Here is a 23,367-nt window from a genome sequence, read left to right as displayed (position 1 = left end):
GGTGCCGGATGCCGCCAAAACGAAGCCAACATTTCAACCCACTCTTTTTTTCTTACGGCTCCAAGATCAAAGATGGAGTATAAGTACATTTTGACCCGCTCCTCCTCTGCCATCCGCTCCGGCGCAAAATCGATATCTTAAATAAATCATTCCCCACTGATCAATTTCGCGCGCCGCGGCCAGGCACTCCCAGAATCATCCGTAGCGGCCGCTGCGCGCTTCTCATCTCCTTCGAGCGTCTTCATCCTACCCTCTTCCAGTTTCCGTCTTGTTTCTCGGAAAGTTCATCGCTAAATTGCGCTTACATCAAAGTCCTATATATTTGGCAGCGCAAAATCATAGTGGACGGTCTGCGAGACAGAAGCGGCAAGTTAATTATGCATATTCCTTATACGTAGCGGGGAATCAAGCTCTAAAACCGGCTATTAGGTTAAGCTTGAGAAACGTGGCCAGGCCGAACACGTCGCCTCCGGTAAAGCGCCTCGTTAAAGCTAATTGAGTGCGCACGGCTCTTCTTGCTTTCAAAGGTATATAAGCTATAGGGGCTACGAGCACTTATTCCCCTCTGATAGCCAGACAGGCTTATACTTTGGAAACCGCTGTCGCAAACAAAACGACCAAATCCATAATACTGGGTGATAACCTGCGCTGCTGCAAGCGGCACTAACCAACGACACGAGTTTTCGTCTGCCAGAATTAATTATCCGGTGCAGCTGCAGCCGAGAGTTAGAAAAAACTGAAGCAGCCAAATGTGTGTCGGTAGGCGCAGCTGCCAGTCGAGGAGGAAACAATTACAAGTAACATCGCATGGAGGAAGCGGGAACATAGAGAGTCCAGGCATGCAGCTCGTTGTGTCAATTAATTTCTCTGCGACTAGACTTCAAAAATCGTCGAAGTTTCGCTTTGAGGTCATCTGGATGTGCTTGACGCGCCAGTTTAACCATACGCTCATTTTGAAAATGCTTCAGCTGCCCGAGTCATTAGCCACTGAAACCGACTGGGGGATCTGAGGGGGCGTACAATGAACTAGGGAGAATGAGAGCAGTGCAAAGCAAATAGCTGGTTGAATGCTGCACAAACTTGCAGGCGGCTCAGGAGCACTCAGTACTTTCACCGCCGACGCTACGGCGAGGGTCACGCCATCAAGGTATGTGAGGCGTAAGTTAATAGCCGAAGGAGACATGACGAACGCTTGAAATGGCATGGCCACACGACTAACCTATTCAGGCTGGAGCTGAGGGACCCCTACACTCCACCAAATGAGCAACGACACCTTTGCCCTACCACGGGTGTGAGAGCTTCCAGGGCGCCTTCCTATGTTTAATGCGCGAACCAAATGGCACGTGGCCCCGCTCCAGCACAAAAAATTTCAAAATAGAACAACAAAACAATGCATGTTCAAAGTGCATGCACCCTCGATCAATATTATGACTACACCTTGAACCTGACGTAACTAAATGTACAGGAGCGGTTAGTGCTTTGGGAACTAACTTGGCCTCCGTATGGCCGAACCATTCGTAGGAAGAAATGGTGCAGTTAGTAGCGCATGAACCGGTTTTGGTTAAGTACGCATAACCAACGCTCAAGAGTCTAAACCTCTCACTGCAAGTCGAGCGGTACATCGCTTACATCATGTGGATCCGACGGAGTGCTCCCTTTGAAGCCTCGGTGGTGGTGGTGGTGGTGGTGGTGGTGAAAACGTTTATTGATTCTTGAGCCTTATTACTGTCTATACTGATGCGCTGCCATATGATGATCACACCCAACTATCCACAAAACGAATTTCTAATTCGCGTTCGGGTGCGGCGCATATCCCTTCTGACATTTCAGGGAGCAGCAACGCACGTGGCCGACATTTACACATCTGTGCGCGGCAGTCGTCTCTCTCCCTCATCCACGAAGGCCACAACATGCGAACAGAAATTAACATGCATCCGTATAATGTAGCAGCGCTACCGACGCGGGTGACATATAAAAGCACAAGACAGGCACGCACTCGCAACTGAGTCGTTAAGCTGACATGATTAAAGCAACACCATGGTGTTCATATGTGTTAAGTTAATGCGATGTTAACAAAGCATGTCAGTGTAAAATATTGAAATAACCTAACAAGCGTCTGTCGCACAGCTGCCTTAAATGTATGCAGCAGTACCAGCCAGCTCAACTGTACTACATTAATTAGCATGCATACGAACTAAGTCGAGTTCTGACACCCTTCTGCCGAACATCCAGCGGGGCCGTATACAACACTGCCGCCGGCGCTGTTGGACGAACAAAACCTCACAGACCTCTCGAAAGTAATATACCAGCGCCGAACACGTCCGGCGCACAAGGCGGCGACATCCCGAACAAAAGGTTTTCATTTGCGTCTACGTCAGCGGACACGCGTCGAGGCCCGGAAGGAGGGCGGGGAAGGTGCGCTGTAGAATCGGGGAGCACACGGCAGGACCGGGGCGAAGGATCTCGTTCCTCCATTTCACGCCCGACAGTTTCGATCAGCGCCTACGCGAGAGCCGCCGAAGGCAGGAGACGTACTACAGGAGACGGGAGCTTTCGGCGGTGGCACCCCTCTCTCCCTCCCTCTCCTGTGCTCGACAAAAGTCTCGCTGCTCTGGAAGAGAAGCGCTAAATGGAGGACCTATGTATACGCAGCATATAAAACGAGCACCCAACGAAGAAACTGCCGAAAAAAACTAACAATAAGAGGCGAATTTACTTACTGAAACAGACGGCATGAGGAAAGGCAGCACGGGCAAGAAGAGAGAGTGCGCCCAACGTACGTCAGTGACAGCAAACGAAGTAGGGCACTAAGGATGGACGGACCAAAAACAGCTGAGCGGGTTTACATAACTTCGCACGCGTAAAGAAAAATAAAATAAAAACGGCACTGCGAGGAATGGGCGAACAAAGGGAAGGTACAAGGCGTGCCCGGAGGTACGCGCGCTTCCATGAATAGGGAGCACCAGAAAAAAAGGAACACGGGAAGATGGGATTAAAGATCAGTGAAAGGAAACCTAGCGGGCAAAGACGCGCGCACAAACAGGAGAGCAAGGAGGCGGCCAGATCAAGTCTGGCACGACGAACGTTGCAGCCGCGGGCGATGTAGCAACGACAGCAGCCGGCTAGGCAGAAAAAAAGGGTAAGAAAAGGAGCAGGAGATTGAGAATGGAGGGAGGCAGAAATAGTTCGCCAGTGGTGAGCAATGCGCGATCTTTGGAAAGGGGCAAGAAAGTTAGCGGCAGAGCATAGCGAAACGGGAAAACGTCGGGGGAACGGCGACGCAGCGAATGTTGAAACGAATACGTTTCCGCAAGGAAACGGTGGAAGAGGAGGGGCGGAGGGAGGGGGGCACACACAAGACGAGGTCAAAAATACACCGAGACAGAAAAAGGAAACTCTTCGATAAATGGTAAAGCCGGTGCGCCTGCCGAAGAAGACACCGGTGCAAGGATGACGTAATCAATACCTTAAACAAGACGGGACGAAATCCGTGGGGAACGGGACGATGCGAGCACAGCCATGGGGACCATTCGTTAAAAGAGAACAAGCTCTCTCGTGCTTTCTTTCTAGAAGACTTTATTTATTGGTTTGGTTACACAGGAGGGAAAACAGGGAGATTCACGAGAGTGCCTATTTTTCAATTCAGTACTGATCTACCAGTGGCCCCACAGTAAGAAAGTAACCTGGAGAACATTTTGTTTTTCTTTAATTTATTAAAAGCGCACTCGCCGTACAGAGATGGTTTCATATCTGCGTTAATGTTCTAATTTAAACTGTCGTACGATCGGTGTCTAGCACTGTGCTAAGCTTATAAAGGCGAGATACGGAAGACAAGGTATACGACACGATACCAGCTTGCTCTAAAACAGAAAGAAAAACAAAGGTAAGGCAAAAGATGCCGCTACCCATGCAGAGCCTTCGAAGTGTATACATGTATACGATCGGGCCACGGCTCCCTAAGCTCGTTCTTTCCAGTAATCCAGCAACGCATTCTTGGGAGAGACTCCGACGCTTCTTTTGCTGCCTGGCTCCCCCCCAGAGCAAAGTCCATTTTCCCGATTGCCCGAATTGGGCGCGCGTCAGCTCGCATCATCCGTAAGGCAGAGTTATGAGAGGCTACCCGTTGGGTAAGAAAAGAGATGACGGAAAATGCACTCTAAGAAAAAAGGGTGTGCGAAAGGGGTAAAAAGGGCATAGCATGGTCATTTACCCCCTTTAGAAGGCCTTGGGGGTAACTTTGCACCTGCTGGAAGCAAGTCCCTTTTCACTTACCTCCTCTTAGAAAACTTGCACCCTACTGTAACCCTACTTACCCTCTCTACCAGCGTTTGTGTGTTTGTGTGTATGTTCCTGCCCCATAAAGAGCGGGGTGAATAGTTTGAGCACATGTCACGATGGGGCGCTCATGCAGCATTCTGTCACATCATGTCTCCTTCCCGCACCGTCGCTTTCAGAGAGGGGACGCCTTTTGTGCCACCCTCGCCACCGTTTTTCTCGCGCGCGGTTTAGGTCCCTCTCCATGTTTACCTCTCCCCGGTCACGAACTGCAAGCTGCAGGTGTGTCGTGGTTTCTATGGGGTGGCGTCATGACTGCAAAACTGCTTCTAAATTGTAATGAAACAGCAGATACTTTTTGTTTTGCTTGTGGGAGTAATGCTTTGGCAGTACACAGCCTGTTTCAGGCTTAGTGGAGCCGCTCCGACTGCACAGCGAACAGTCACGGGCCGTTGTGCAAACGTATTTCCTAAGCTTCCTAAAAGAAAGAAAAGGCACAGTATCTGTCACACTTCTTGGTAGAATCCTGAACGACACCGTAAGGGGAAGAAGGAAGGTGGATTAAAAGAAAAGAGAGAAATAGGTGCTGGGGAGGGGGGGGGGGGGGGGGGGGCGTTCAGCAACAAAATTATGCACATATTTGATTTTACCTGAAGCGCATACAGCTCGTTCGGTCGAAAAGGCATCGCCATTGCCATGGTCGTCGCCGAAACTCGCAACTCGTGGAAAAATATATGCTCTGATTTATATTAAAATCGTGATAAAACCGGTTCTTTATACAGCTTTCAGTGTGGTGTCATACCCTTTTCGCGTCACATTCAGCATCTATCTTCTAGTCATGTTGAAGGTTAGTTTGCGACAGAGATTCGAACCAACGACATATGTGCAGCTGCCAAAATCTTAACTGACGTTCGTGACGGCAGCACTTTCTGTGATTCTAAGCGTTACAAAGCAGCTAACCTGCGAAAAGTCCAAGTATAAGAAAGCGCTCACCAAGCTCTTGCGTAATCTTGATCTTCTGGCAAGTATTGTCCGCATTAAGGCGCAGGAGCACAGAAAAGGAGGTCGTCATGCGCACGCCAGTTAAATATTTGGGCGGCTCTACCTCCGCTTTTTCATTTTTAGGTTCGGCGTTCACCAAGTGAGACAGATACAGCGCCTTCCGTTCCCCCAAATCAAGCCAACTAAAGGCGTTAATCACATTGCCAAACTCTGCGTCTCTTAACGGCAAGCATTCGCAGAATGAAAACTCCGTGTTAAAGGCGCTATCACGTCTACAGTTTTGGTGTCATCCTGACTTTAGATTATTTATTTTATAGCGTTAACTAGAGGCAGGCTGATGGGCAGCTGAAAGCTGGGACACTCGACAAATTTCATCAAAAGTTGTTTTCTACTCGCTTTTTGTTAAATGCGACCAGCTACACTGAAAATAAGGATTTCTTCACCCTCATTTACCGTACCGCAGAAAGTATGTCAGTCGGACATTCTTAGTTTACAAATGGACGCACACACACACGTATGCATGTATATATATATATATATATATATATATATATATATATATATATATATATATATATATATATATATATATATACACACCTCGTCCAGTCCTTTCCTTCTACAAAATGATGACACGCTCGAACGTCGGTACGTTTTTTCTTTTTTTCATCTCGTTGCTCCTGCTGCAATGAACTGCCAAATAGAGCGCGTTGCACAATTACCGGCGTGCCGTAGAATGCTTCTCCCAGATAAACCATGGAATCCTCGCAGCTCAAATTTCGGGCAGAAATGGCATTTTGTCGATGGTATGGTTCTTGCCTGATTCGATCAGAAGTCGGATGTTCCCATCGTATGCGGCGGCGATGCCGGTGCTATATCGCTGAGGCAGTGGCTTGCCTTGCATCGCCGCCGCCGCATATAATGGGAATATTCGACTTCATCTGATCGAAGCAAGCAAGTTCTTCAAAAAAAATGTAGTATTAAAAATACTAACGGCGAAGTGCCATTTCTGCACGAAGTTTGATCTGCGAGGATTTTGCGGTTTAGCTGGGAGAAACATTCTACAGCGCGCTGGTAATTGTACAACGCCCTCCATATTCCTGGGTCTCTTGTTTTAGAGAGTTCTTATGTTTCTAACGCACTTTTCTACGGGTCATCGAAATGCGGTAAATAACCCATCTTGCCTCGACCAAGGTTTTCATTTACTTGATTTACTGTTCTACACACGTGCTCCCTTCTTCATTCCTTTTTTTCCAATTTTCAAGGATAGGCTAATCAGTTTGGAAGGTGAAGAAAACAGAATGCGTACACCGTGTCGTCGTGCTCTTTATTAATATTGCAGGAGACGTTATTTTGGCATGTCATCATTCATAATTTTTTTATTCGCTCCGATTTAGGCAGGTTCTTTTATATCCGTCCTTTGTGTCTTTTGTTTCAGCTGGTACCCCTATTTTGTTACAATTTTAAGGTGCACAAACTGCCTCAAAAGCTAGCTCTATTGTTCCTAGTTTATCAGGGCTCTTTCTTTTCGCAGTGCTTCGGTGTGTTTCGTACTTGCTGCACCACGCTGTCGGGTGGTTGCAATCATAGCTTCTCGGGCGCTTTTGTGATGAAACACGACGCATGCATGTTTTCCGCCACGCCGCACACCATGCGTTTCGCGTTTTTCAATGCAGCACACATGTGTTTGCAGCAGCATTGTGCGACACGATACCTTCGAGCATAAGTTGAGTGGAAAACTTACAAAAGACCAGCTAGCTGGCCACCTGCGGAGCCACGTACAGCCTGTGATACTTGCACGCGGTCACTTATCCTTTCTAGTTCCGAGAATTCAGGAAACTGGGCACTGATTCCTTCGCTCGCCGTATGACACAGCGCAAAGGTGACGCACGCTCTTTTGTCCCCCCCCCCACCCCAGTGAACATGGGAATTTTGGACACTGAATCTCAAGCGCCAATGACGGAGGCGGGGTAAGGAACAATCAGAAGAACCTGCTGCTCCCCGGAACTCTTTTCTTCACAACGTGAAGTCATTTTTCGCCGGACTTTCGGAAACCAGTTTGGCTGTAGCTTCCACAGTGCCTACGCGGGGTACACAAGACTGTTCATTGCGAACAATATGGCAGGGCCCAGGGAGCCCAAAATGCGTGCCTCTTTTCGACGGCGAGCACGTGGTGGCTCTGGACGCATACTCCTCTCAAGGTTCCGTGGGGTCACGAGTCATTCCAGCAGAAGCGATGTCCTGTTCGGACGCGGAAGCATCGAGCGGTCTCAGTCTTATGCCTATGGGCTGCACTGCCCTTGAGTTGTAAATATTTGTATCATACTCAACATGCAAATAGATATGTGCGAGCGAAGTCCTTCGTTGTCACTGCAGGGAACTACCCCCTGTAGAGACGTAACCTTAAATTAACTGACGCGGCAGAATTTTGTTAAGGGCACAGCTCACGCCGACTCTGCAATCAGCGACGACGTGGAGCTTGGATAAAGCAAGAGGTACGCATCTTCTAGTGCTGCAACAGTCTTGGGCTGCCGAAAAGCAGCAGCTGAGGAGAGGGCACGTTAACAGATTCCCTGGGCCAGCGGTGAGAACAAGTATGGACTTGAAAGGTTGCTGCTGCGGTGGCGCCGTGTCACGAAGACCAGCTTCGGACTCCATGACGCATGCCAATGATGGGCGACACCAGCAGGTTCGGCGGCAGCGGTCAACGTAAACAGGCGCATGATGCTTGTAAGTATCATTTTTCAAACTTCTTGCTGCCCTTATTGTGGGTTTAAGCCGGTACTCATTTAATCATGCATGCGTCGCAATAGTGAGCACAGTGTTGAGTCCGAGGTTCGAGTGGTCCCAATCTCTATGATCAGCAGGCGTGACTGCATTTGAGTGACCCCCCATACGTATACAATGTGTTTCAGCGAAGGTGAGCCAGAAGTTTTAAAACTGCTTTTTGTAATATTGAGATGGTTTCAAGTTGCAATTGTTTACATCAGGATACAGGTTAATCGGTTAATCAAGCTAATTTGGTGGTTAACTAAACTTGTAACAATTTACTTCCTAGTGCACTTACGTAATCAATATTCGTGGTTATCTAAGTTTGCAAGTGCGAGATGCCGGGATAGTCGGTACTGCATTCTTAAAGAACAGCGCAAGGAACAACACGGAAACATAGAATGGATGGACACTGGCGCTGACTACTTCGTCTCACAAGATGCTTGCAGCAGGATCACGCGCACTACAATAGGCAAATTGTGCTCCTACGCGGCTCTCGCCACCAAATTGGCGGAAGTAACAGTATAGGAGCACAATTCTAGGGCTCCTCTGCCTTTTGCAGTGTTACAGATAATTTGTGAGACGAAAAACAACAACTGAAATTTTACTAGACTATTTTCGGTGATCGCACAGCATCGCCTTGGCTTCACACCTTTATGCATGTTAATATATGTTAAAATTTCGGTTGTTATTGAGCGCCTGTGTCCGTCCATTCTTCTGTGTGTTTCCTTGTTCATTGCACTGTTATTTAGGCACACCTAAGTTTGGTCTAGTTTTGGGACATGTCCTTCAAGAGTTATCTGGTCATATCCTCTCTCCTGCTGTAAAACCGCTTAACAGAATAATGCGCACAGCTTTGCACTTTAGGTCAGTTCGCGCAGGTTAATTTCATGCCTCATAATGGACATTTTTGCAGTAGCTTCCTGCGATTGCACAAAGCCCCCTCATCTACCATTTTTGATGACCATGCTTGCGAAAATGGAGGAGATTTCTGAGCGTGATTTTCCACGATTTTCCAGTTATCAACGCCCTGGCCTGCTGCACAATAACGGACCTTTTCTCAGTGGCGCACCCCTCTTGTGACCACCAGGTGAAGTATCCTTGACGGGACGGCTTACCGAGGTTCCCGAGAATATTTCCAGCAAATTGTTTGCACTATAGTTGAGTGGGCTTATTTTCTGAGCAGTAGTGCAGTAGTTGAATGCAGGGCTGTCATGGATGAAGCAGGTCAAGTGCAGGTGGAAGGTACATCAGGGTGCGTCCACAGATGCCTCAAGCATCCCTACACATGCTAGCTGAAAGTAGCCCGCACTTAACTACACTACTTGGAAAATAGACCGGCACCACTACTGCGAAAGAATTTGTGCAGAAAAAATAGGAGCGATCCTCGGTAACCCGCCCCGTCCGACGTTCCTCGCTTGGCGGCCACAAGAAGAGTGCGGTGCTGGAAAAATGTTTCCCATGCAAGAGAAAGCGCTTGCTGTATCTGCAGCCGCGACGCGGTTACAACACGCTTCCATTTTCCTTTTTTTTTTTTTTTTTTGCCACGTCGTCGCAGTTTAGTCGCCGATGTGTTTCCATCGCTTGCATATGTATCCATTTTGAATGTGTGTACTCCCTCACCATGTCATTTTTCTCTCACACAGGTTCCTTCGGAGTATGGATTCAACCACGCCGATGACAAAAGACTGCTCGGTTATCCTGCCATTTTCAAACGCAATAAAAAGTAAAACCCTGCCTTCCGTCCTCATGTACTAATATCGGTGTGCAAACTGCACCCTGAATGGCTACATGGCCCGTCACAAATATGTCACTCTAGCACGAAGAAACCAACATTGCGGAAGCGAGGGCGTCTGTGACCGGCTGACGAAGACATCATACACCTTTTCACCAAACGTTTTTGTTTTGTATAGGGCGTATGTTAAGACTGTCTCATATTTCAGCGGAGGCAGCATTACCACACATATGCCAAACGGGGTCGCTTGCATTGCAAATAAAGAAAATAGATGTCTCGTATCGCTTCGATAGCGGCGACGTCTTGTGATTGCACAATCAGTCGAAGTGTGGTAGTTTTCAAATTACTAGCGTACCAGTGTGCACCTAGAGAATATTTAAAAGGGCGCAAATGTGCCCTTTGAAGGAAAACTACGTTACCCTAAAAGGGTGTAAAAACATACTATTGTATGGATTTATTTTATTCCTCTAGGTGGTAATATTACCCTTCCAAACGAAGCATAAATATGAACGTAAAAGTGCAAAGTTACGCCCATTCATAGGGTGCAAAGATGCACTCACGGGGTGCTGTAGTAAGCTCATTACGCTGGCATAAATACAGACCCTGTGAGGGTAAGTTTACGCCTCAGGATTAAGCATAAGCTTATTCCAGCTGGGGGCAAACATGCACCAGAATTTAGAGCATATTTTTGCACTTTCATGGCCTAACCTTTAGTCCTTCTGAGAGAGGGCAACGTTACTCCCCAGAAGCATATACTTGCACTTCACCACATGGCATAACGTTAGCCTCGTTGCAGCGTAAACTTTACACCACCTACACTTAAGCCCCCGTCGAGGGTGTAACTTTGCACCCAAAGGGGCTCCCCAGTGCGTCAGTGGATTTACCCCCCTAAAGGGGTAAGATCACACCTTTTTTTCTTAGAGTGTGCGACGTCGGAAAATTGCGACTTGGGAAATGAAGAAAAGGCGGCTGCCTTTCATTCCGTTCTTGCTCTGCCTCGATAAGTGGGAGGCTTAGCGCGGAACAGACAAGGACAAGAGAGGCACACAGGACATGGATTACCAACTAGCCCAGAACTCTACTTTGCTCAAGTTGCTCTGCCTCGGGTTTCTGCCCCTCCGATAGTACGCACTGCAAGAAAGCGACGCATTTGCAAAGCTAGAGCAAGCGAAACTGAACGCTCTGGACTTTTCCTTTAGCCGCGGTGAGTATTAACCCAAACGAACGGCCACAGACAAGGACGAAAAATTATAGCAGTTTAGCATGACCAAACTTAAAAAGGCACGTGAATGGACTGGTTACGTACGGCCAACTGTTTTTGGCAACATGCTTTGCAGCAAGTATAATACCCACGGCTGATGCAAAGCGAAGCTTTCATTTCCAGGCGAAGGCCCTCACTTATTCAGGCTAGGACAAAACAATGCTAAGGATAGAGAGATAGATGAATTTATTGAAACGAAAGACAGAGAGGTTGGCCGGAATAATTCAAATCTGGCCTGCTGCTCTGCACTGGGAAAGGGGAAGGAGAGAAGAAAGAAGATCATGATGGGCGACGATGTGGGCATATTAAATATATGTACAGGCACAGTAGCTTGATATACAAGCGCGAATCAAGTCCGCTGGCGCACAAAAAAAAAAAAAAAGAAAAACGGCAAAGAGCAGGCACTGCCTGGACACCCTTCCCCTTGTCCTGCAAAGCGCCCAGCAGCAGTTCCTCCGACAGAGGTCGTTTGTTCAAACGCTTCAAGAAAGCGCCTAGTAATCTTCTTTCGCACGCATACAATGGGCACACCAATAATATATGGTCCACAGTCTCTGGGAAGCCAAAAGTTGAACCTTCCGGCGAGACCACCTGTCTAATTAAATGTAAGCACTTGCGCCTGAAAGCCACGTTTAAACTAATTCGTCTATGTAGCAAGAATGGCTGATGACGCGGAATATCATGCGGAACATAAAATTTCAACGTTCGATCGAGCCTTTTTAGACGAATGTGTCGGGCGTCTGGCTGGGCCCAGTAAGCTGCTGTAGCATTCTTCATACAACTCGTAAAAAGGCTAAGGAGCACGGTCTTGTGAACTGTGAAGTAAATACAAAATGTTACCCGTGCCTTTAGCATCGTCAGTTGGTAAAGAACAAGCAAGTATTTACATGCTCCCCGCTGGAGATATACTCTGTAAGTAAACTGAGCAAAAAAAAAAAAAAAATACACTGGATAAACAGTAACGAACTGAGCAAATCAATATCTGTCGTAAAAGGAGCGAATGCTCATGTGCGGATTCTTTTCGAAATTCACGCACAAATTACGCAGTCGCTTATGCAAACATGATAAACCGTTTTTCGGCGTTAATACAGGCGCACACGTCAGTCGGGCTCCACTCTTAGCGCTTAGCGGTCGGCGCTCGGCGCTCGGCGTTCCCATCAGCAACTTGGCGAGCCGCACATTCCTCCACTGTTTCACTTCTTCATCCGACGTATGTACACGTTTCCCAAGCAAATAACGCTGTAGCTTTGCTACGTCTTCGGACATGCAGACACACGTTGTCGTCTAGACCGTTGTTGCGCCCCGCGCTTCCGCTCGGTGCATCTCTTCTGCAGACAATTGGTGCGAAGGACGGCTCCAAACTGAACTATATATATATATATATATATATATATATATATATATATATATATATATATATATATATATATATATATATATATATATATATATATATACTGTGAGTTCACTTGATTACCCCTTTTTTTTTATTTATTGCGAAAGCAATACTGCTCGCAGTTTGAGCCTTCAGCGTGGAACGGTGGTAACCACTGTTGACCTTTGACCTTTAGACGACCCCCGTAGACGACCCCAAGCTGGTTATGTTAGAATCAGCCTGTCAGGACCTTGGCATTTCGTTACCCCTCTAGACCACTAAGCCACATTCATACGGCTTAGTTACAGCGGGGCTTTACGTGTGGGCTGGGGAAGAAGAAGAAGAATTAGAAGAATGCTCGGTCACCAGCGACTATTGCTTTCGCTCAATATTCGGTTCAGCAGCGTTGAACTCTTCTAATTTTTTTTTTTTTTTTTTTTGGCAGAGGCTTCACACAGATACGGGGTTTTTAAGACTTTGAGTGGAGCAAGAAAGGCATGCAAAAGAAAACTCTCGCTGAAAAAACTGATAAGGAAAACATACCCAGCAACATCAACTGCCCCTATGGTTATATCGACTCAGGCCGAAGGTTTTCGAAATATACATTCCCCTGCGAGCACGACAATATGCAAACGTATGGTGCAGACAAGGTGGTGACATCGAGGCAGTAAAATGAGCTATATACGTCCGGCACAGAAGAGCGCATATACACGGTGCAGCTGAACGTGCACAGCCTACGCTGAAATCCGAGAACCACCACACGCACGATGCTGAAATGGGAGCGCGCTAATGGTCATTTTCCCAAGTCCGCACGAAATGACCTTATCCGCACGGCGTAATTCACCTCCAATATCCTCAAGAGTGCCCGGGGCTGTCTTGAAAGTGTGGAAGGGACGTTGCGCTTGCTAGAATTAACAGCGGTGACGTCACAGTGCTCTTAGCTGCCCACAGCACTTATAGACAGCTTAACTGGATTTGAGCACAATGTTCAGATATAGTAATAAAAAAACAACACCAGCGCCTCAGTGGCTGAACAAGCTTTGGGATGCACCGAAAAAGAAAAATATTTATGCTCCCGAGCACCGTGATCATATAACTGTCATATCTGAAGTTTATTACCAGAAAAGAGCGATGTTATTAGGTTAGTACGCCGTCAGTTTTGTCCGTCCCAGTGCGGCCAAGGCCACAGTCTTCGCGCTAATGGATCGCCCGCAGTCATCAGAAATGTCTATACGGTCTGCACGGGAGTGCAGCCCCCGTTTTGCTCCGCAGTTCAGTGTATTATCACTATACGAATAACCCATCTCCGACAGCGCAAGGCAGTTCGCGAAAAGGGCCCAAGCAGCAGTGAGACCCCAAGTGCTCTTACTGCAATTTCGTCGAAAGCCATAACGCTGACCTCGGCGACAGTAGCCAAAGTCAAGCCGGATGCCCAGACGACACGACGGACAAAATGCCCGGAGAGAGCAAGTGAATTACGGGACGAAGCATCGATCGGCGATGCGAGAGCGACGGTCAACACACATCTGTGATTACTGAGGTGACTCGGACTGTGGCAGAGCTTCGTGTACAAAGGCAGGCGGAATAAGTGGCGGCTCGCTAAGTGCCCCAGTGAATAATAGACGAGTTGCTAATTCGATTTCACACCGACGGTAATTAGTCGAATTAACTGAAAAACGGGGGGGGGGGGGGGGGGGGGGAGCACAGTTCAGAATCTATATGGGTCGACTAATATAGGCGGTGCCTAGGAACCTAGAGACACAATCTCTACGAGGCGGAGCCAGTGACGTCGCGTGACGTAGTGCTCGTCCGCTCGCGGACTCCAGCGATTCAATCCGTCGTGTGAATCGGCCTCCACTGGCTCCGCCTCGTCCACGGACGGCGCAGCCTTCGCAAGCCAAAAACTGGCGCGTGTGTTTCCCCTGTCAAAATATGGGGGTGATCTGCTATTTTTTTAGCTGCTATGTGGGGCAACAATGGTATCTTCGTTTCTTTTGTAGTATCAACAATAGGGTGCGTGGATGCTCTCGCCTCCCTAGCCATCGAGGTGCACCCTAGTCAACAATGCGACGTAGTTGACTTGGAATGCCGTCGGCTGCTATTTTCCTCTTCGGTGGTGGAGCTGCAAGGAGCGGTGCAGCGCTTACGGTGAAGAAAGCCAAAATGGGGAAAGAGAAGCTCATCCAAGGAAAGCACAGGAAAGCTACTACCATATACCGACTCTAACCTGCGGAGCACGTTTCCAACAAGTGAAAATGATGAGGTAGTCCCGCCTATAGCTCATCATATATATATATATATATATATATATATATATATATATATATATATATATATATATATATATATATATATATAGTTCCATCTGTCAGTCCGCAATGCAACAAAACAAAAGTGGGGAGAAATGATGCGCAGGCACGTCCGCCGCTATAGCTGAGGGTGGCGCTGGTGAACACTCTCAAGGTTCGTATACAGACAACATAAATACCCAAGCAAGTAGCAGGGGGGACAGCAGCCGATGTAGCTCAGTTGGAAGAGCACCGGACGCGATATTCGGAGGTCGTGGGTTCGGTTCCCACCATCGGCACGTTGTTTTTTCTTCTACTTTGTGCTTAATTATCGTTCCCCTGAACAGATTACATTACTAATTTCTGTGATTATCCATGTAAATATTAAAAAAGAAGACATAAAGTACCATCCCCAACGCTTTCCTTGGCCAGGCCGAATGCTGGCTTCTTTCCTGCAGGCAGGCAAAGTTACATACCTCGTCACCTAAGCAGCTTACGCGAGTGCGGCGAGCCGAGACAAAGGGAGAGGAGGGAAATAATAGAAGAAAGGTTCAGAGGTCGCGGCCTGATTAACGCGGGTCTAATCAGGCCTATAGCAAAGGGGGTCACGCAAAGGCGCCGTCCACGGCCACATATATATGTCTCCTCGCTGAGGAATGTAATTAAAGACAGGGCGGGAAGGGCAGGAGCAACACATTTCACGGACGTACAGGGCTCCGCTATATGGGCACGCAGGTCCCCACCACTCTACCGAGAAGCGCCACGACAGACACTACAGGGAGAGCTTCCGCCACGGGCACGGCGACAAAATAGAACGTGCCACGCCGGGCAGGAACCACGCAGCAATTAGGCTCGCCTCGGCGGGGCCCCGGTCGTCTCTGCGGCGACAGCCCCGTCGCCGTGGGTGGCGCAGGCGGCGATAATTAAAGCGCCTTCATTAAATTACTGATGTGACGCCACGCCAGCGCGCGTGTTCCGGCGCGAGACACACGCCACGCGCGCGCGTCACCGCTGGCAATCGAGGAGGAGGAGGAGGAGGAGGTGGCTGTCCTGCGTCTGTCACATACGTATATGTACGAAGCGTTAATTCACGCCGTCTACTCAGGCGAAGGTCACCGGCCATGGCCTGCGCGGCCGGGAGCGGGTCCGTCGTGGATGGATGGATGGATGGAATATAGGAGCGTCCCCTTTGAAACGGGGTGGTAGCAGTAGCTATCATGCTCATTTTTCTCCATATATCTTAATTATTGATTTAGAATGGTTAACTAAACCATCATTCTATTTATTAAATTTTGCTCCTACATTACTAACATTATGTCACTTCTCTGATTTTAAGCCACCAATCTTCCAGTTGTAATTTGCTAGTTTCCACCACCGGTTTATTCACTCGGCCACTGTTATCTCTAAACCCCAGAGCTTCAGGAACAGTGATTGCGCCTGCATCAACTTCCGGATGGATACCATTGCATTCGTGATGCGTGGACTCGTGATGCGAGGATGCCACCATGCGGGAATCGCCGACATCAACCGATGCGAGCGGTCCAGTCCGCAAGTGATGCGTGCAACAATGGAATCAGCGGAGCCCCTCGCGATACGCGCGAACTGCTTCGAAGACTCCGGTAATTATTCTTCCGAGTCGCCAGACTGTGTCGCCAAGCCAGGTCGGCTGTGCCGCCGTGGAGTCATGTGAAGAAGGGAGTGACACGGTCCCTTTATGGCGCGTCAGCTGATACGCGTTGGGAACTGCGGTGGTAGCGGCGCGAGACGTGCGAAAGGTCTATAGAACTGTAAACTACCGATGCTGTGTCCTAAACGAGGACGTATATTGGGGAATCAAGTTACGGATGCAGGTGGTAGGCAGTCAAGGTGGAAATGTATGAACACGGACAGTTCACATGGTGCCATTAAACCGGGAAAAACAAAAAAGAATACATCGACGCCATCGATGACGACGCTGCGCGAGTTTAAGTGGGTGCTTTCGCGTGCAACGCACACACATCGCATTTTGTCTTTTGCATCTATTCTTGAAATGATCTCATTTTTGCGAATGTAGATCCATGTCCTGTTATAATTTATTTTTTACGTGTACAAATCTATGCCATGAATTTGTATTTTTTTTTTCCTTTTTCACTGTACTGCCCTATACGTGGTAGGCCACCATGCCCTGCCTTGTTGTACATCGGACAACTGGGCCTTGTCAAGCTGACATAACAGCTTTTAGCCCAGGTGACCCTTCAGAAGATTTCTGAAAACTAAACTGAACTGAATTGATTGAAATTCGAGCGGAGCGAAACGCTGGGCTGCTTCCGGCCACAAATGCCGCGTGAGCACAGGTGACAAGACGTCACAAAGCTCCCCGCTGGATTACTCTGGTTGGTTTAGTTTCACAGAAATCACAGCGACGCATGCTACTCCGTTTCAACCAAGCGGAAGCCGTCTACAACCACACAGAAACGTTCACTACGGTCATAGCGTAAATCGCAGCGACGGACGGCGAAAATCTGCATGGGGTGTCCGTGCACTACTTACACGAGCTTTTAGACGTGTATGGCTGCGCTAATGTGGATTTCGAGCGCAATCAGCGCAATCGCAGAGCAACCCCCCCCCCCCCCCCCCCCCCCCATTCTCCAAAAAATATTACCTTATACTTGAATCGCAGACCACGTCATGAACTTCGCAAAACCATAGATTTTGTTTTCTTCACAGTTCGGAAAGTCAGCACACCGAGCGCTGCAAAGTTACATAGCTACTTCGGCGAAAGCTGGTCAACATACTGCGCGGGCGACATATAAAAGGGCGTGAAGGGACCGTAAAACAACGCGTAATAGAAGATCCAAAAACTACTCACCTAGTCCCACACTCGGATGTGGACGTGCCTCAACGGACACGTGACAGCGGAGCCTGCAGAAAAAGAAAAACACGCAGGGTTAGAAAGGCCGACCGAGAAAACCCACTTAACATGACGCTCCTCACACGTCAGCAAAAACGCAACGAACAACAGCTTCGAAAAAGTGCACAGCGACGCAGCTCACGCTGGCTCTGCCAGATGTGGCTCACAATTGGTTCAACGGCTGTTCAGTTACCACGGTGACGTGGCGTCTCTTCTCTACAAGAACGTTCCGGCGCCAAGGGACGAGAATGCACAAGACAGGGCACAGACTCGAAGAATGAGTAGCGTCATCAAAGGCCGCGTCATCAACCAGATAAAGGTCACCCTGACAGCCGCAGGAGACCTGCACCTACAAAGTAAGCACAGCGTCTAGAGAAAGCAGGGGGTTAAAAGTGCGCGTCGCCATTTCGCGCGAAACATATTCGAACCACAGCATTCGTTCTCGTGCACAGCAAACAGCACTGAATAGTGCAAAAATTAAACGCGGTACTCTAATGGGTTTCTAAACACACTGCACTTCAGTAAGCCATGAGTGTTCGGAACGGTGCCTAAAGAGAAATAAACGGAGGACTCGGTGGTGCAAGCAGCGGCAGCGCACCCACATATATCTCGCTCTCGACTGAAACGAAGCGTCACATGCAACGAGAAGTGACACAGAGTAATTGCTGTGCGCTGCTAGCTGCTGTTACCCGTCATTATTCGTTTGGCGACTAAACGGCGCATTCTTGGTAGTCGTTCCCGACTGGCAACATTTATGAGCACAGCGAGGAGATGACTCACAACCGCATGCAAACGTCAACGCTCCGCCCCAGTCTCATTACCATACAGACGCAGGTGCGCGGTGGCTTCCATGATCGACGTGAGCCGTCGGGAGGCAACTTAATTAAGCGCTCAGGCGGAATGCCAACGTGTGCGATGAGGAGCACAGCTCAGTTCAAACGACCCAGAGCTCGTTTATCGGCGCGTTGTTCAACGCGTACGCGACAACAGCCGTGTTTACATGAATGCGACAGATAGCGCATCGCATTCATGTAAACAGGGGTAATGCGCTAGGAAAGCGCATCGCATTAATACGCCAAGCAGGGCTGGATTTAGAGGGGTCAATCTCAATAGGCGACACCGCGTTCCACCACCACCGCGCTAGAGATGATGCGCTACATGTAAACGCTGTCGCATCGCATTACCGCGAGGCGCTACTAAATGCGATGCGATACGATGCGCTACTGTCGCCTTTATATAAACACGGATAACGAGCGAATGCGCTGTTAGCAGAGGACATAGCTTCGGTAACACGAACTCGACGCAAGCGAATGGGTCACAAGTCCGTCTCAAGCACAACCGACCTCACACGACACTCTTTACTCTCCTATTCTAGCCTCCCTCCTCTCCGCCTCCAGCGATTCACTGTGGCGCATCGAAAAAAAGAATTAAGGCCAGAGACGTCCCAGTTCCAGGGTACGTCTCAGAATATCTTACACCACCAACACTATCCGACAACGCATGATGCATACATCTGACGACTCGCCACTTAGTCAGCACAACTCGCTAGCGCTTCTGACAGCATTTACCTCTACAAGTACACACGACGCAATTTCTGTTTTTCAAAGCTTGTGAATGCATGCTATGAGTGAAAACGCAATAGTTTGGCGAAAGCGTATTCCTCCTCCACTCATGCATACACCAGCCATGATACATGGCATCACCGAAGTCTATTTACATACCTGCACCACAGCAACCACAATCCGAAAAGAAAGAAGTGGGTACACAGGCACGTATGCCGGGTTTAACGACCCGAAGCAGTTCAGGCTATGACGAACGCTACGGAGAACGTCTACGAGCAACGAGTCACCGCTACTCATGCTCGGCAATGGTGGTCAGCTCACAAATTCGAAAGATGGCGCTGGTACGCATTACCTGATCGCGAAAGAAAGTCTGCATGTGGCGCTAAAAGCCACACTGGTCGAACCACATTCTCTTTGTGTTTACACTTCGCGGAACGATATCAAGAGTAAATGTTCGCTACGCGTAATAAATTAAATTTACAATGCTGCCGCATTCCCTCAAAAAGAAGTCACCATTTCGGTAGTTTGTGGACGCGTTGTAGGCGCGCGGCTTTTTCGGAAAAATGCACAAGAGACCTAGGCCAACGACGGTCGACACGCTCCATAGGAGGTACGTTACTTGTATAGTATACGCTCAGCAACACCTGGACCAACTATCCAGCTCGAAAAATGCGCAGTCACTCGCCGATGCAAACAAACTACATACGCGGAAGAGAGAGAGAGAGAGAGCGCAAAACAATCCGAAAGCTTCTCTCTCTCTCTCTCTCTCTCTCTCTTTGCTGGGAACATCCTTCCTGGCAGGCGCCTGGCGTCACGTGCCCAACGTAGCGGTAAACGAGCGCGACATTATGCCGGCACGCAAACGAGGACCGCGGGAAGAGAGATGCGCCAGCCGAAGGAGAAAATTAGGCGATGAGGAAGAAAGGAGGCCGGGGATAGGAAGAGGAGGAAGCACCACAATGAACAAAGGGAAGGAGCTAGATGTGGGCCAGCCGGCAGAGTGGACGGCGCATCAGGGCGAAGGAGAGAGCGCGTAAGTTTACGGAACAAAATGAGCGCGGCAGGGTAGGGAAAAGAGAGGAAGGAGGCTCCGTTGGGATGGCGGGAATGAAAGAGGAGGAAGAAGTAGTGCCGCGGCCGGCCACTCCAGATTCACTTTATTTGGATAACGAGCGTCGGCGCGCGGCGCTCTACTCCCCTCTCCGCTGGGCATAGCTTCCCTACACCGCCTCCCCGGGCACGTATGTGTCTTCTCCCCTTTTTCTCCTCTAGCTTCCTCGCGTGCGCACCCATGGCGGTGCGGTGCTAGGGCGGATTCCTGAGCCATTGTATGGGAAGCGGCTCTCATTAAATCTTCCCGCGAGTCCCGCGGAGCTAAACCGTGCCCCCCTCGCCTCCCGCGGCAAGAAGATGGTGCCCTGCACGGCAGGACCGCTATGTGCGTTCTTCACTGTCTTCTCTTTCTCCCTCCAATCCCTGAGTATCCTCGGGAGTGCTACACGCATTTTTTTTCTTCTTGTTTTCTGCCGCACTATCGTTGCAGGGGTCATATAATTCTCTTTATTCTGTTTCGCTCCAGCCAAGCATTCAACCTCTTGCTGACTTTGGACTTTCTTCGCTACAAGAGTTCCCATAAAAAAGAAAAGGAAAGCACGTCTTCTGCATTTGAGTTAGAGCTTACTGCACATGACTAAAAATTATTCAACAGCCTCGCAAAAAAAAAAAAATAAGCATTTTGCTATAGGTAGCCAAGGGGCGGAAATAGGAAGATACTATATGTCTACTTAGGCACGCAGTGGCCGCGGATCCATTTCAAATTGCGATGAAGTTATATTGGCATGTACTCTCAAATGATGAATGACAGCTCGAAAGTATCCTTCGATAAGAAAGTATACAAAGGCGTATCTTACAGGCAACGCACCTATGGGGCAGAAAAGTGGGAGATAACAAAAATGGTTCTACTTAAACACAAGACAATGTAGAAAGTATGGAACAGAAAATCGCAACATTCGGAAAGAGGAAGGGCTCAGAATGGGTCAGAGAATTAAACGTGAATCAATGACACTCTAGTAAAAATCAAAAAGATCAAATGGGCATGTAATGCCAACGACAAGTGTACAGAATGGATTCCAAGGTATGAAAGCGTAGCTTTCCCTTGGAATCCAGCCAAGCATAGGAGGCGGTGAAGAGGTGGGCGGACGAGATTAGGAAATCTGCGGGAATGAAGTGAATGCAGCTGAGCTGGCACATGACCAGGCTAATTTGAGGGATATGGGAAAGGCCTTTCTTTGCCCCGCAGTCGATGTAGTCAGGCTGACGACGATGAAAAGAAGTATACGAAGCAGCCCGTCGAAATTCGACGTCAAGTAGACAACTTAAAAACGGAGTTGAGGCATACGTATAGTTTCAACCTCAGAACTATAGGTCAAGTGATAACAACGTCATTTTAATGCGCATGGCCCGACCTTCAGCACAAGTCTAAGCGGCTGGCGGTGCAGAAAGCTATGTTTTACATGTTAAAGGTATATACAACTCGGTTATGTAAGCTACATGTTAAAGTCGAACTCCTCTCACCCGCTAAACTATTATTGCTCAAATACCTGCGCCCTTCTTTCCCGTGGAAATGCGAACAAAATCTCCAAACTCGTGGAATATTTCAGTTGCGTCACAACCATATAGAAAATGCTGCAGATAGGTCGCACGAGTGAAACTAGCAGAAACGCCCCGGACATGTGGAAAGGGCAACGCAAAAACTTACTCCGTCCTTCATAACAGACAGGCCGACCAACCGACGCCAGTCGTCCTGTTTTCGGTACAAACTACATGAGTGGACAGCAAAGCCTTTGCTCCCACAATGTCTCCCTGCGGTCGGCTGAGCCGGACGCTGCCGTCAGGCAAAAGAAGTAGCGGGCGCTCATGTTTTCTTTCCGCGGCCCTTCCAACGGAGAAAAAGAAAAAAGAAACGAAAGTAAAAGAAACAATAAGGCCACGCATGTCCGTGAACTGAACCGCGCATTCATGAGCCTGCGGCTGCCGCTGACATGTAGGAGTAGCCAAGAAACGAACAGCCTTTCGCTGGATACGAGGTTGAAAGCTTCCACGAAGCGTTCTTGTGTCTTCCCTTGTTCTCCTTCGCTTCTAGCTCACAGTCGCCGCTTATTTCGACCGTCGTTTTACTTCGGGTCGCCATTTACTACATCGACGTCGCCGCCAGGCGTACGTTCAAAGTACACAACAGGAGGACGTTCGTTCCGCGGTCACCGGGGCGGTGGCAGTTTGATCACATCCCACAGCATCGCACGCAAACGGTGATCGAAAAAGAGGGAGACACACAGAGCATGTCAAAAGCTTGGTCCTTACAGCTTTTGTCGTCCGCATCGATGGTTGCGGGGCAAAGTTATCGCGTCGCTTACAACATGTTGAACGACGACGTCAAGGGGCGGAAGCATTCGGGAGCAGACGCCCGTCCTCACCCTTTCTTTCGGGGCCCAAGGTTCAGGCGTTTCGCTCGCGGCTCCAACCTTTCCGATGCCAGATCCTTGTTTGCGCGTTCGTGTGCTCCCTGTCATCTGCCGTGCACTCAAGGCGCTTTGATATTCTTCCTGCGCGGGAGCCCGTCGATTCCTCTTCAGGGGTTGTTAGCCGGTCGATTCTCTTTTTTTTTTTTTTCTATCCTTTCCTTTCTTCTTCCCTGTTTCTTCCCTTCTTCGCAACGACAGCTGTGCCGGGCGGAACTCAAAGAGTCTTCGTCGCAATTGAAGGCGATATACGTGTATATGCAGTGGTGTGTAAGCTGTAACGAAAGACGCAATGACAACACCACTACGAAATCGCGTGACCACCTTGCGACCGCTGATGGTCGAGCGCAGCTTCACCTGCTGGCTGATGAGACGAGTGACAATATGCGGTCAAGCGCCAGCAGTGTCTGCCGGCCATTTAGCGCATCCTCCCGAACGAATAGCGGCATGACCATCAATCTCGCCTCAAAGGAAGCCGGAAATTATGAGAAGTTATTCTTTCTGTGTTCTGAGCTTGGCGAAACACCCCGAGTACGGGCGAAGTCGAGTGCTGGAGAAGAGAAGTAAAGAAAAACGCTTAACCTCTTCGCTCATTTCCATGACGTGGATATAGCTGCAATATTCCGACCTTAATTCCCCTCCCGCATCCTATGCAAGCTCGCTTTAGTGAGCGCGCGAGTTGTGGTGAAGGG

The 23,367-nt window shown here is 48.8% G+C and overlaps 1 protein-coding gene across 6 annotated transcripts in view; it reads right to left on the bottom strand.

Moving 5' to 3' along the window:
• Window positions 1-23,367, bottom strand: part of Tpst (tyrosylprotein sulfotransferase) — a 307,475-nt gene that overhangs the window by 69,675 nt on the left and 214,433 nt on the right. For 2 of the 6 annotated variants that reach the window (XM_084598079.1, XM_084598076.1), the window contains one exon: window positions 17,554-17,606. The gene's annotated coding sequence lies outside the window, so the exon portion shown is untranslated. Of the gene's footprint in view, window positions 1-17,553; window positions 17,607-17,678; window positions 17,702-17,737; window positions 18,170-18,284; window positions 18,341-23,367 lie in introns of those variants that run through there. The other 4 variants (XM_084598081.1, XM_084598077.1, XM_084598078.1 and 1 more) reach the window with 4 other exon arrangements.

This window comes from Amblyomma maculatum, chromosome 3 (assembly GCF_055883805.1).
Source record: "Amblyomma maculatum isolate TAMU_Amacu chromosome 3, ASM5588380v1, whole genome shotgun sequence".
Lineage (NCBI taxonomy): Eukaryota > Metazoa > Arthropoda > Arachnida > Ixodida > Ixodidae > Amblyomma > Amblyomma maculatum.
This window is presented reverse-complemented; position numbering and strand designations above follow the sequence as displayed.